Source organism: Rhincodon typus, chromosome 3 (genome assembly GCF_021869965.1).
Source record: "Rhincodon typus isolate 14 chromosome 3, sRhiTyp1.1, whole genome shotgun sequence".
In the NCBI taxonomy this organism is placed as follows: domain Eukaryota; kingdom Metazoa; phylum Chordata; class Chondrichthyes; order Orectolobiformes; family Rhincodontidae; genus Rhincodon; species Rhincodon typus.
Window position 1 is genome coordinate 32277487 of NC_063334.1, and position 12134 is coordinate 32289620.

General features: G+C 38.9%; 1 protein-coding gene across 1 annotated transcript in view; it reads right to left on the reverse strand.

Moving 5' to 3' along the window:
- Nucleotides 1-12134, reverse strand: part of LOC125487829 (T-cell-specific guanine nucleotide triphosphate-binding protein 2-like) — a 100591-nt gene that overhangs the window by 2587 nt on the left and 85870 nt on the right. The window lies entirely within an intron of this gene.

Here is a 12134-nt window from a genome sequence, read left to right on the forward strand (position 1 = left end):
ACACACACACACACACACACATATAAATCACTAAACAAAACATTAGAAAGAAAGGTTTAAAAACCAATTATGACTAATAGAGAGCGGCCTCCCTATCTCTTATCAAGGACAACGGCTAAGAAAGTTGGAATGGTGGGAAATCTCAAAGAAGACTCTGTTTCAGTTTTGAACAAAATAGCACACACAGACATCATAGTTGAGGGGTAAAAGTTCATAAGTGACCATGGAGAGTTTGGTTTCCCACATACCAAAAGGGCCCATTCAGATCACAGCAACAAGCAATTACTAATAGAGTGATGTACTGGAAACTCAATCATAGTTGAACAATCCAACACTAATTAAGCAATAACAGTGTGGTTGAAGAGCTGAAGGGCTGAAGAGGTCACCGCAGCAGGACAAAGAGAAATGGGCTCACTGAGTTTACGTCTGAAGGAGGCAGAGAACTTCTTCAAAGTGGGCATACTTTGAAGAGGCTTTGCACTGGTATAAACTTGGTTAGAGACAAAAAAAAATTGCAGAGGATGGAATCCAAGGTAGACAAACAGAAGTCTAGAAGTCCTGAAGAAGGATAATACCCAAAATGTTGACTTCTCCTTCCCTCCAGATGCTGGCTTGCTGTGTTCCTCCAGTATCCTGTTTGTCTACCTTTCATTCCAGCATCTGCAGTTTTTTTTTTGTCTCTAACTAATTAAACAATAGTATACAGGAGGAGGGTGTATGTGCCATCATGTTAATGTTACAATAAAAGTATATAAGAGGCATTGCACTTGTATTTAAATTTAGAGTGTCATCAACTTTTCTTGCAATGTAAGCTGAAGATTAAAGGGTAATTGGACATTCATGTCGAGGCCAGATTCAGAGTAGTCTTTGGCCTCTCCCTGCATTGTACCGGTAGATGCATGAATAAATTGCCATGTGTCTTGAATTCTGCTGTCTCCCCAAAATTCATTACCTCTATAAACTCGCTCCTACACCTGCCATCAGTGCGATACTCAAATACCTGAGAACCAGGCAAACCTAAATTCTGTGAGGTATTAAATTCTCTCAAAATGAAAAGGGAATTTCTAGTTTAAGTCTGCAAAAGAGTAGGAAATACTTCATGCAGAAAAAAATAAAGTAGTTGTTATTGTAATGAATACTGTAATTCCAATCTGAAATTTAGTGAATAGGGCATTAGCTTCTTGGGTCAAGGAAAATGTCTCAGCTTTCTGCATCTCTGATGGAAATGCATCAACTGTGATCCCTTCTGTCTTCAGAAAGTGTATTTATGGTGATGCCTTTTCTGATTAGAATTGTCAGTCAGTTATTTTGAAGTAAATTTTTGTTGCTAAATTTACCTATTATCTTGTGCTAATTTAAATATTGTGATGCCTAGGAAATTAATATTTTCCCTGTGTATTGTAGCAATACATTTGATGTATTGTTAATAATTGATGATATTGATACATTCTTCTGATTCTGCTTCTGTGGTGAGTCCAAATACATTATCTATCAACTCAAATACTGCAGATGTTGGCATGACCTAGTGCACCACCTAGTAAATCAGTTACAATGAAGCAAGTGTCCCTAATAATTAACAAAGCAGTCCCTGAATATTATGAAGTAGCCCTCGAGAAAATCTCAAGAAGACCTCTCAAAAAATATTTTGACACAGGGCCAGGTCCAAAGAAGTGGCGCTGATTGCACAATGTAAATGACCGAGTGGTGAGCAATTGTCTGACAAAGCTTCAGTTATAAAGATTACAAAACTAAAAATCTGAGCTTTGAATGGGCATATCAAAAGAGGCATGGAGTATAAAAACGAAAAAGATTTGCCCATTGTTATAAAACTAGTTTGATGTCATTGTGACAATGGCTTTTAATTCTGGGCACTAGAGAGATGAGCAAGGATTTTTTAAAGGATTCAAAAGAGATCTGCTAAATGAGGAATTACAGAGAAGCTAAAGTTGATCTTCTAAAAGACAAAAAACTTATGGGGATTGATAGAAGTGCATAAACTGATAAAGTGTTTCAATAGAATAGGCAGAAAATGTTCCCAGTGATTGAAGGATTGATAACCAGATGACTCAGATTTCACTTCATTTGCATTGATGGGCAGAAAAACATGAGGAAATGTTTTACATAAATAGTAGTTAGGATTTAGAATGTACGCCTTACCTGATAGTGTTCAAAAAGAAATTGGATAAATACTTGGACAGAAAAAGGGGAAAGAATAGGTAGTGGTGGTATTGATTTGGGGGGAGGAGGGCGGTGATAGTGCAGACTGGATTTCTCTTCAAAAGAATCAGCAGGGATTTCAGATTTAGTCAGCTGAATGGCTTCCTTCTGTACAGAACTATAACATATTACCAGGTTAAAACACATTGTAAAGGCATATAACAGAAGCAGCAATGGGTTAAAAGAGAGTAGGAGGGAGTTTATCAGGGACCTGGAAACAGGACAATCACCAGGGCTCACGCACTCTCTCTGGACCTGTCTTCCAACACCTATAGAACATGGACTGCAGTGATTCAAGAGAGGTGTTTATCACCAATTTCTCAAGGACAATTAGAGACAAGCTGACCCTGCCAGAGACACCCACATCCTGTGAACAAATATATAAACTGAAATAACTGCGTAGAGGCTGGTATCCCATCACCAAGTCCCCTTAATTACATGGGCACAGTACACTGGCTGTGGCCAGCCAGTTCAGAGTCAGTCCCCTGAACTGAGGAGATTCTGAATCCCCTGTTTATAGTGGTCAGCAGGGCTCCCTGATTGGCCCAGGTTAACAACACCAATCAAAGATCTCATAATCAGTAAGATCCAGCTGGTTCCAATCACTACATAAACAAAATTGGAATAATTCTACTGTGAAACAATCCATGTGAAATTGATTTTTTTTTTCAAAAGTATGCAGAAGTATGTTTTACGAATCAAATTAAAAGATGAAAGCGTAATTATTGACAGAAGCAATCAAATGTTTTTTATTTGGAATGAATTAGGTACATTCTTTAACTTGTGTTTGAATTGGGAGTTAAGTCAGGATTGTTTAGAAAATTCAAGAGGCCTGAGCTAATTTGTGTTTTGGGCCTTATTTAAATAACATGGACCAACTTCGGAGCTAAAATGCATATGGTAAAATGAGATCAATGCTGTTGTAAAATGAACAGCAGCAGGTTGTCTTGAACATGACTGTGTGTAGATGATGGTAAGAGAGGACAGCTTAGTTGGAGCCCTACAAATCCAGGCTTCAGATGCATGTGACCTGACTTTACTATGACATAGCTTTTGCACATGCTCAGTTACTATATCCGCAGAAAAGGTATAACTTTCCAATACTCTACAACACCCTTTCCCTGTTATACATAACCAGTTATGGGAGAGATGGCTCCCGTTCTTAGCAGTCTGGGAATTTGGGCTTGGGAGAGGGTGAAGTAAGCTGCTGGTGGTCACTGGGGGTAGGTGTTTCGTGGGGATGCAGCCACACATGGTTTGGCAGCTTCCCAAAGTGTTTTATGGCTCCAATCTAAGTATCTCTGCCCCTCTTAGCCCCACAATAAAATACACTTAAAAAAGATTTTTGTCCTATTTTAATGCCCATGTTCAAATGCAGCCAGTGTGACCAATTAATATAGATTTTTACAGCATGTACTTCTCATTTGAACCTAAAACTGTAGTCAGTTCAAACAAGTGGCACAGGACACCAATTTGTATGTCTAAGGGATCTCCTTCACAGACCAGAGTATGGGATTCTCACCCAGTTTACAGGCCCATCTGAAAACTACATAACACAGAATTTTGGTATTTTTATATGCAATATAAATATATATCCTGAAGGGACTGTATCTTAAACTACTTGAATGATTATATACCTCGACAGGATGTGATTTATTAATCCCATGATTTGTAATCAGTTTACTAGCAGCCGGAATTGAGATAACGTGCACTGCACCAAGTGTCCTACTTGACTCTATCTATCTCTATCTCTATCTCTATCTCTATCTCTATCTGCCCTTTTCTTCTAACAAAGAACCCATATTCTCATTTCACCAAAAAGAAGAATTTAACTTTGGGTATCAGAGAGGAGGCTAAGATGCTTCCTCCATAATTCAAGTTTTCAACAATTCATATCACAGTGGAGAAAAATGATGTCTATCAGCTGAAATAGACCCAAGTCCCATGAAGCAGAAATGTTCATTGAACCTTTCATCGCATGATTGGATTGTTGAGTTGAGTCCATAGATATGTAGATTTTACATGCTTTTTTGATTGGGTTATGGACATTACAGGCAAGGACAACCTCATTGGCAATCAAGCAATCTGATCTGTTCAGTTCCTTCAAGTGGTACCTCGTGTTTTATTGTGCCTCTGATGTCTATCCCTGGTATTATTAGTTCCCCGATACCATCTCATAGAATGTTCATTACCACTGCCTGATATTGTAAACTTTGCTGGCTTCTTATCATTTCTTTCAAGCATCCTCTTACATCCTGTATTCTCAGTCTCTGTCACTGTATGATTGTGAGCCAGACTTTATTTCAGAAGTAGATGAGCAAACTGGTATTAGTCTTAATTGTCAATTGTGTCATTGAGCTGGAAAATTAGAGATGGATGACAGAGGTCTGGGTGACTCCATCTTTTTACCTTTCACTCTCTGCACTGTAATCATTTATTGACAGTACTGCTGGAATCAAAGGCTTCCTATGTCATAAGTCAATGCTTTGGCCAATATTCTTCGATTCTACATCAAAAAATGATGGAACATCAATAATCTGAAAAAAAACATTTTTGGATAACTATTCTCAGTGTGAAAGGAAAGAAGGCTTACTATTACATTAAAAGAAGCTTCAATTTGTTGATTGCAATTCCAGTGCAGTGGGCTTGAGAGTTGTCCACTTGCTTTTACCCTGAAACATGAATACAGAATAACACATGATACATTTTATCGACAAGTGCGTATATTCCGTCTTTGTTAAAATGAGCATGAGCATTCTAAGTAAAAGAACAACTAATACCTGAAGTACATTTTACTAGACGTCAACTGAGCTACAGCATGCTGGAAATGTTCCTTCCATAATAAAAAAACTGTATTAGTTAATAATGTGATGACTTTGATACTCCTATTTTCATGTGTCAAGCATCCAATGAGTTGGATAACATCCAATACCTCCCTGCACAATGGACATGTTACACAGAAGATTCTTCTGACATTATGTGCCTTTTGTTTACACAATAATGAAGTGGCACTTTGGATATAAAATTTACTTTGAATGTTATATTGCTCACACTGTACGTATTATTATGAAAATTATTTTAAAAACTGATATTAATTAAATTAAGTATGATTTACAAGGCTTATAATCCAATTGATGATAATTTGACATTAGGTTGAGGATTTAATCCTACTGGTTGAGATACGGGTGCTAATAGGTGCCTCTTTGTCGTTCTTCCACTGCTATGAATGTGAGGCTGCAGTAAAGTGTTAGGACAGAAATAGAAAAAAAAATTGGCCTGTAAATAAAAGCAGCTCAGACAGTATAGATGCTTCTTTTAACCACTTATTAATCTTTTCCACCACCTTCTCTTCCTTCATTCCTGACAAAGTCTATTGCTTGTTTGAACAAAGTCAATTGGTCTTTGTTGCCTTCTCTGCTCAAGTATCTGTTCTTCAAAAGAAAAACCACTTACCAATTGACTATTTATAGAATGGTACATTACTGAAATAAGTAATTCAGTCCATCATGTCTAAATCGCTCTTAAATGCCAGTACAATGAGCTTCACTCCCCTTTTCTTCCAAAATATCCTGAAACTGATCCTTGTTTCAACTGAATTCTGTGTTTTTATTGTGCAGCAACATCATAGCGTTGATATCAAGAGCCAGAACTGATTTTCCTTTCACCAATTGAGAAAGAAGCACTAATATTCATTGCAGCAACTCACTGAGCACAACTGCCTGGGGACAACTTCAGTTTAGCTTCATGCTCATTTATCATATGGACATTTTCCCTCTTTGTTTGTTGTAAGGGGCTTATGTGAAATTAATGGTGAAATCATAAATGAGTTTTAGTTGGTATGAGCTCACAAGGCAATATGTAAATTGGATTTAATGGATCGGTCATGCCTGAGTTTTTTTTTAATTCTTTCATAAGGTGTAGGCATAAGTGGCAAGTGCATTATTTGTTGCCCACTTCTAATGCTCCTGGAAGTGAATAGCTTGCCAGATCAATTCAGAGGGAAAGTAAGAGTCAGCTACACCACATTGCTATGGTCTCGGGTAAGGATGGCAGATTTTCTTTCTTATAGGACAATTGTGAACCAAAGCTTTCTCTTTTACAACAGAATTTTGGCTGATGATAAACTTCCAAATAAAAAAACACTTAAATTCTTCTGTGTTGGGATTTGAAACTGTGTAACTGGAGCTTTATCTTACTCCTCTGAATTACTCATTCACTAACACCACTACTCTGCCCTGATTTCTCCAGATACCAGTTACATTTTTTGAAAGGGCATAATATTGGTGGATACGGGTGTGTCGATGGCTATTCTCCATCTCTGGGTCAACGTTTCTCCAAAAGCTTCACATTCTTGATGTCAAGGTCAAATAGCAATTAGAAATGTGTACGCTGAGGAGTACAATCACTATGCTGTAATTTCCATGAGTTAGGAATTGGCGATCAGAAGGTGGGTTTCCTACATCATTAAAATATTTTAATTGGAGTGCAGGTCCCATCACTTATTTTCAATAGTATAGGAAAGTGGGTTGGACATGATTTGCATAGGCATGAATCACAAGTCTGTTAGTCCATTTAAAATAAGGATTGGGGCAGATAACTATTGCAAAGTGCCTTATCTTCTAGTCTGGGTGCTATGATCTGAAGGAATAGATGTTGAAGAGCAGATAAGGCATGTGTTGCCTGTCATATCATTTATCCCATTCTACCAGACATGTTTTCTGAATGTCTGATGGTATTTTTGGCTCTGAACCATTTTCTCCAGGTTCCCTGCCTAGCATCTATGCTGATTAACAGCCTGATTGATGGGGAGACTTGACAGACTGACTGATTGGTTGGTTTAAAGGCTAACTGAAAGGTTACTGGCTAGATGGCTGACAATTTGGCTAACTGAAAGGCTGATTGACAGGTGTCAGGTTGACTAAAAGGCTTCCTGTCTGTGGGACAAGATTCCATTGAGCAAAATCCTTGATGAGAATAGCATAACTAAATTGTGGTCAGGGATCTGAGGTTCAGCAGATGTGGTGGTAGATTGTAATTGGGGAGAGATAATGTTAGGCATAGATTGTGGTCAGTGGGATGTCATGGTGAGGAATAAATTTAATTTGGTTGCGCAAAATGCAGAAAGCTACTTTAAGACATAGTATATTGGCGGACAAATAGAACTAAAGATATTAATTATCCACAACTGGTAAATCCCATTTAATAAATGCGAAGATAATCAAATCTTGAACTGTTCAAAGAATGAAGTGTGTCTTTTGCTGGTAATAGGTTATTGAGACAAATAGACAGAAGTGGTTGATCTCATGGTTGGGTGTTAAGTCATGGTCAGGAAGCCATCATTCACACACGATACACTAATCTGGCATAACGCCAAGGTCTCATCCAACATAAATGCTTTTGGAAATAGAGGCAGATTTGATTGAAAAACCGAGAAATGATCGGACATCCAGAAAATCATGAATCACATTTAATTGGGTTTGGCGCAGCTTTGAAGCTTCACCTGAAGAATGAGGAGAAAATATATTCCTTTAGATATTGGAAGCTACAAAATGAAATCAGCCTATTTGGCATGACAGACCATTGTTTTCCCACCAGCTATCCACTATAATCTTTTATCAAAGCTCAAAGAACAGTTAAAATTTTATATTACCAAGAAAATTACAACCCATGCTAAAATGCAAGATGCTAATATATAGTTATAGAGAACCATATATGTTGATTATAAATTATGCTGCATTCATTTTTCCCTGGAATAAATTCTGAGAAGATTTCATGTTTACTTCGGGTGAAATAAATAGTGGTGACGGGTGCAAATAACAGGGTAATTTACGTTCATAATAAAAGTTGTAAAATGATCTAAGGGAGTGAAAGCCGTTTATGGTAGAACATAACACTGATTTATGATGTTCAACACATAAATCATATTCAATCGAACATAAGAGCACTAAAATTTTGCTTTCGAGCCCGAATGGTAAAGCTATAGTCAGGGTCCATAGTAATATTTAGTAGAGCCTGGATTTTTTGAGGGGTGGCAGTCATTGTCGGTCTGCCACACTGCTCAAACTTTTCTCCAAGTTGATACTGCTCCACTGTTCTGGCTGAGTCTTCTGAACCTGGCTGTTTCAGAAATGCGGAGCACAGCATCCCTCAGACACCTCCAATCAATCACAGCAGAATCAGAAGAAAATAAGCTGCACCCCACCTTTTTTTTAAACCATATTAGCTGACGCAAGGTAAGTTTGCATGTGAGTGAATGGCTTTAGAAACCATAGAAAAGTCACAGCATAGAAGGAGGCCAGTCTACAAACTTCTGCAGAGATTTCCAAGAGCTGAGATGACTGACCTCCAACAACCATGACCATCTTTCTATGTGTCACCAGAGAGTTTGCCCCCGATACCCATTGATTCCAGTTTTGCTAGGGCTCCTTGATGCCACACTCAGTCGAATGCAGCTTTGTTGTGAAGGGCTGTCACTCTCACCTCACTTGAACTGCTGGAATCTACAAGGATAGGGAGCAGGCGCTGGTATGTGGGATTAGCCGGTGTAGCTAGTATGTTCAGCCAACTCAGACACTATGGACAGTGTCGTAGGCCCAACCATCTTCAGTTGCTTCAACAAGGACCTGCCCTGCATCATAAGGTCAGAAGTGGGGATGCTTGCTGATGATTGCACAATGTTCAACACCATTTGTGACTCCTCAGATACTGAAGCTGTCCATGTTCAATTGCAACAAGATCTGGACAATATCCAGTCTTGGAACGATAAGTGGCAAGTAACATTTGCACCACACAAATGTCAAGATATGACCATCACCAATAAGAGACAATCTAACCATCGCCCTTGACATTCAATGATGTTACCCTCACTAAATCCTACACTATCAACATCCTGGGGTTATCATTGACCAGAAACTCAGTTGGACTCACCACATAAACACAGTGGCTACAAGAGAAGATCAGATGCTAGGAATACTGTGGCGAGTAACACACCTCCTGACTCCTCAAAGCCTGTCCACTATCTACACAAGTCAGGAGTGTGATGGAATACTCCCCACTTGCCTGGATGAGTGCAGCCCCAAAAACACTCAAGAAGCTTGACACCATCCAGGACAAAGAAGCCCACTTGATTGGCACTACGTCTACAAGCACCCACTCCCTCTACCATCAATGCTTAGCAGCAGCAGCATGTACTATCTACAAGATGCACTGCATAAATTCATCAAAGATCCTCAGGCAGCACCTTTCAAACTCATGGCCATTTCCACCTAGAAAGACAAGGACAGCAGATATATGGGAACACCACCACCTTCAAGTTCCCCTCCAAGTCACTCACCATCCTGACTTGGAAATATATCACCATTCCTTCACTGTCACTGGGTCAAAATCCTGGAATTCCCTCCATGATGGCGTTGTGGATCAGGTGGACCACAGTGGTTCAAGAAGGCAGCTCACCACCATCTTCTCAAGGGCAACTAGGGACGGGTAACAAATGCTGGTCAGCCAGTGATGCCCGCATCCCATAAATGAATTTTTAAAAATCCATGTTCCTTTGAAAAGAGTTGGCATTTCTACTTCAAACACCAAACTGGGCAGCAAATTCCAGATATCCACACCCTCTGGGTGAAAATGTTGTTTCTCATGCCCTCTCTAATCATTCCACCAATCTCCTTAAATCTGTGCCCTCTGCCAATGACCTCTCTACTAGGAAAAACTCTTTCCATCCCCTTCATGATTTTGTACATGTTGTTTAAGTTGAGAACGGAAAGTCACATTTGACCATTTTAGTAGAGATTTTGAAGATATAATCAGCCAGGTGGATGTAGACAAACTTGTAGATGTGGCATACTTGGGTTTCCAAAAGTGCCACGTTAAAGGTTAATACTCGAGATAAGAGTACAGACTGAAGGTGATAACATGCTAGTATGAATAAAGGATTGTTTAGGAAATAGGACAGGAAGTAGAGAGTAGTGATACGTGGGTCTTTTTCAGGTTAGCAAGCTGTAACTAATGGGATGCCATGGGGCATCCTCAAATGTTTACAATTATATCAATGACTTGGGTGAAGCAATTAAATGCCTGGTCACTAATGACAGCAAGCTAGGTAGGAAGATAAGTTGTCAAGAAGAGGTAAAGAGGTTGCTTAGGCAGATTAAGCAAATCATCAAAAAATTGGCAGAGGAGTACAATGTGGAAAAATATGAACTTGTTTAATTTGGTAGGGAAATAGTTTAGTAGTATACTCTTTAAATGGAGAGGGATTGCAGAACATGATGGTACAGAGGCCTGTCACTTTCCTGGTATAAGAATCACCAAAAGTTGGTAATTTGTTACAACAAGTGTTTAGGAAGCCAATTGATGTTTAATGCAAAAGGAATAAAACATAAAAATAGGGAAGTTCACCTGTAGTTGCCCACGGCTTTGGTGAGACCTCGTCTGGAATACTGTGTTCATTTTTGGCCTCTTTATTTGAAAAAGATACATTAGAAGCAAACATACAAAAGATACATCAGAGAAGGTTTATTTGACACATTGTTGAATGATGGGCCTAATTTATGAACTTAGTGCAATGATATTCTTGAGTTATGTAAATGGAATATGGATAAGGTATACGGACACTGTTCAATTGAAGATTTTGTGTAGGTTTACTTGCAACTAAACTAATTATGTACAGTATAGAGTAAACTATAGATACAGCCTGTGCCTTGAGTGCTACAGTGCTGAGATCATGTGGTCATATAACAGCATCCGGGCACTGGACTCATTCGTAAGTTGAGTTCTTAAAGGGATATCCCTCTAAATCTCATATCACAAGATTCCTTTTATTCAAAATTTTTAGGTCTTGCGTTTACTGTTCACTTTGAAACTTCTATAGGCAACCATGTTCTCATCAAAGATTGTGTGACACTGTCCTTTTTTCCTGCATATAGGTGTGATAGTTCTATACCTGGATGCCACTCATGCACCATCTTCATCCTCCCCTTTTGTAATGAAATATAACCTGCATCTCAGGGAATTTGGATAGTTGGTGACATGGCAACTCATAGATACATAGTCATACAGTATGGAAACAAACCTTCACGTCCAACCAGTCCACACTGATCATGTTCCCAAACTAAACTAATTCCACCTGATGCACTTGGCCTGTATCCCTCCAAACCTTTCCTATTCACAAACCTATCCAAATGTCTTTTCAATGTTGTAATTGTACCTGCATTCATCATTTTCTTTGGCAGTTCAGTCCACACATGAACCACTCTTTGTGTAAAAAGGTTGCACCTTTTTTAAGTCTTTCCCTCCTCACCTTAAAAATATGATCCCTAATTTTGGGAAAAGACTCTTATCATTTAACTTATCTATGCTCCTCATAATTTTATACTGCTCAATAAGGTCGCCCCTCAACCTTCTATGCTCCTGAGTTAAAAGTCCCAGCGTTTCTAGTCTATTTTTATATCTGAAACCCTCTATTCCTGGCAACATCTTGATAAATCCTTTCTGACCCCTCTCCAGTTTAATGATATCCATCTTATAACAGGGCAACCAGAACTGCACACAGTACTCCAGAAGAGGCCTCACCAATATCCTGTACAACCTCAACATGGCTTCTCAAATCCTACACTCAAAAGTCTGAGCAATGAAAGCAAGCATGCTAAACACCATCTTGAACACCCTGTACTCCTGTGATGCAAATTTCAAAGAATTATGTACCTGAACCCCTAGCTCTCAAACAAAAAAAAAAATTGCTGGAAAAGCTCAGCAGGCCTGGCAGCATCTGAGGAAGGGTTACACAACCCAAAACATTAACTCTAATTTTTCTTCACAGATGCTGCCAGACCTCTGTGAAGAAAAATTAGAGTTAATGTTTTGGGTTGAGTAACCCTTCCTCAGATGCTGCCAGGCCTGCTGAGCTTTTCCAGCAA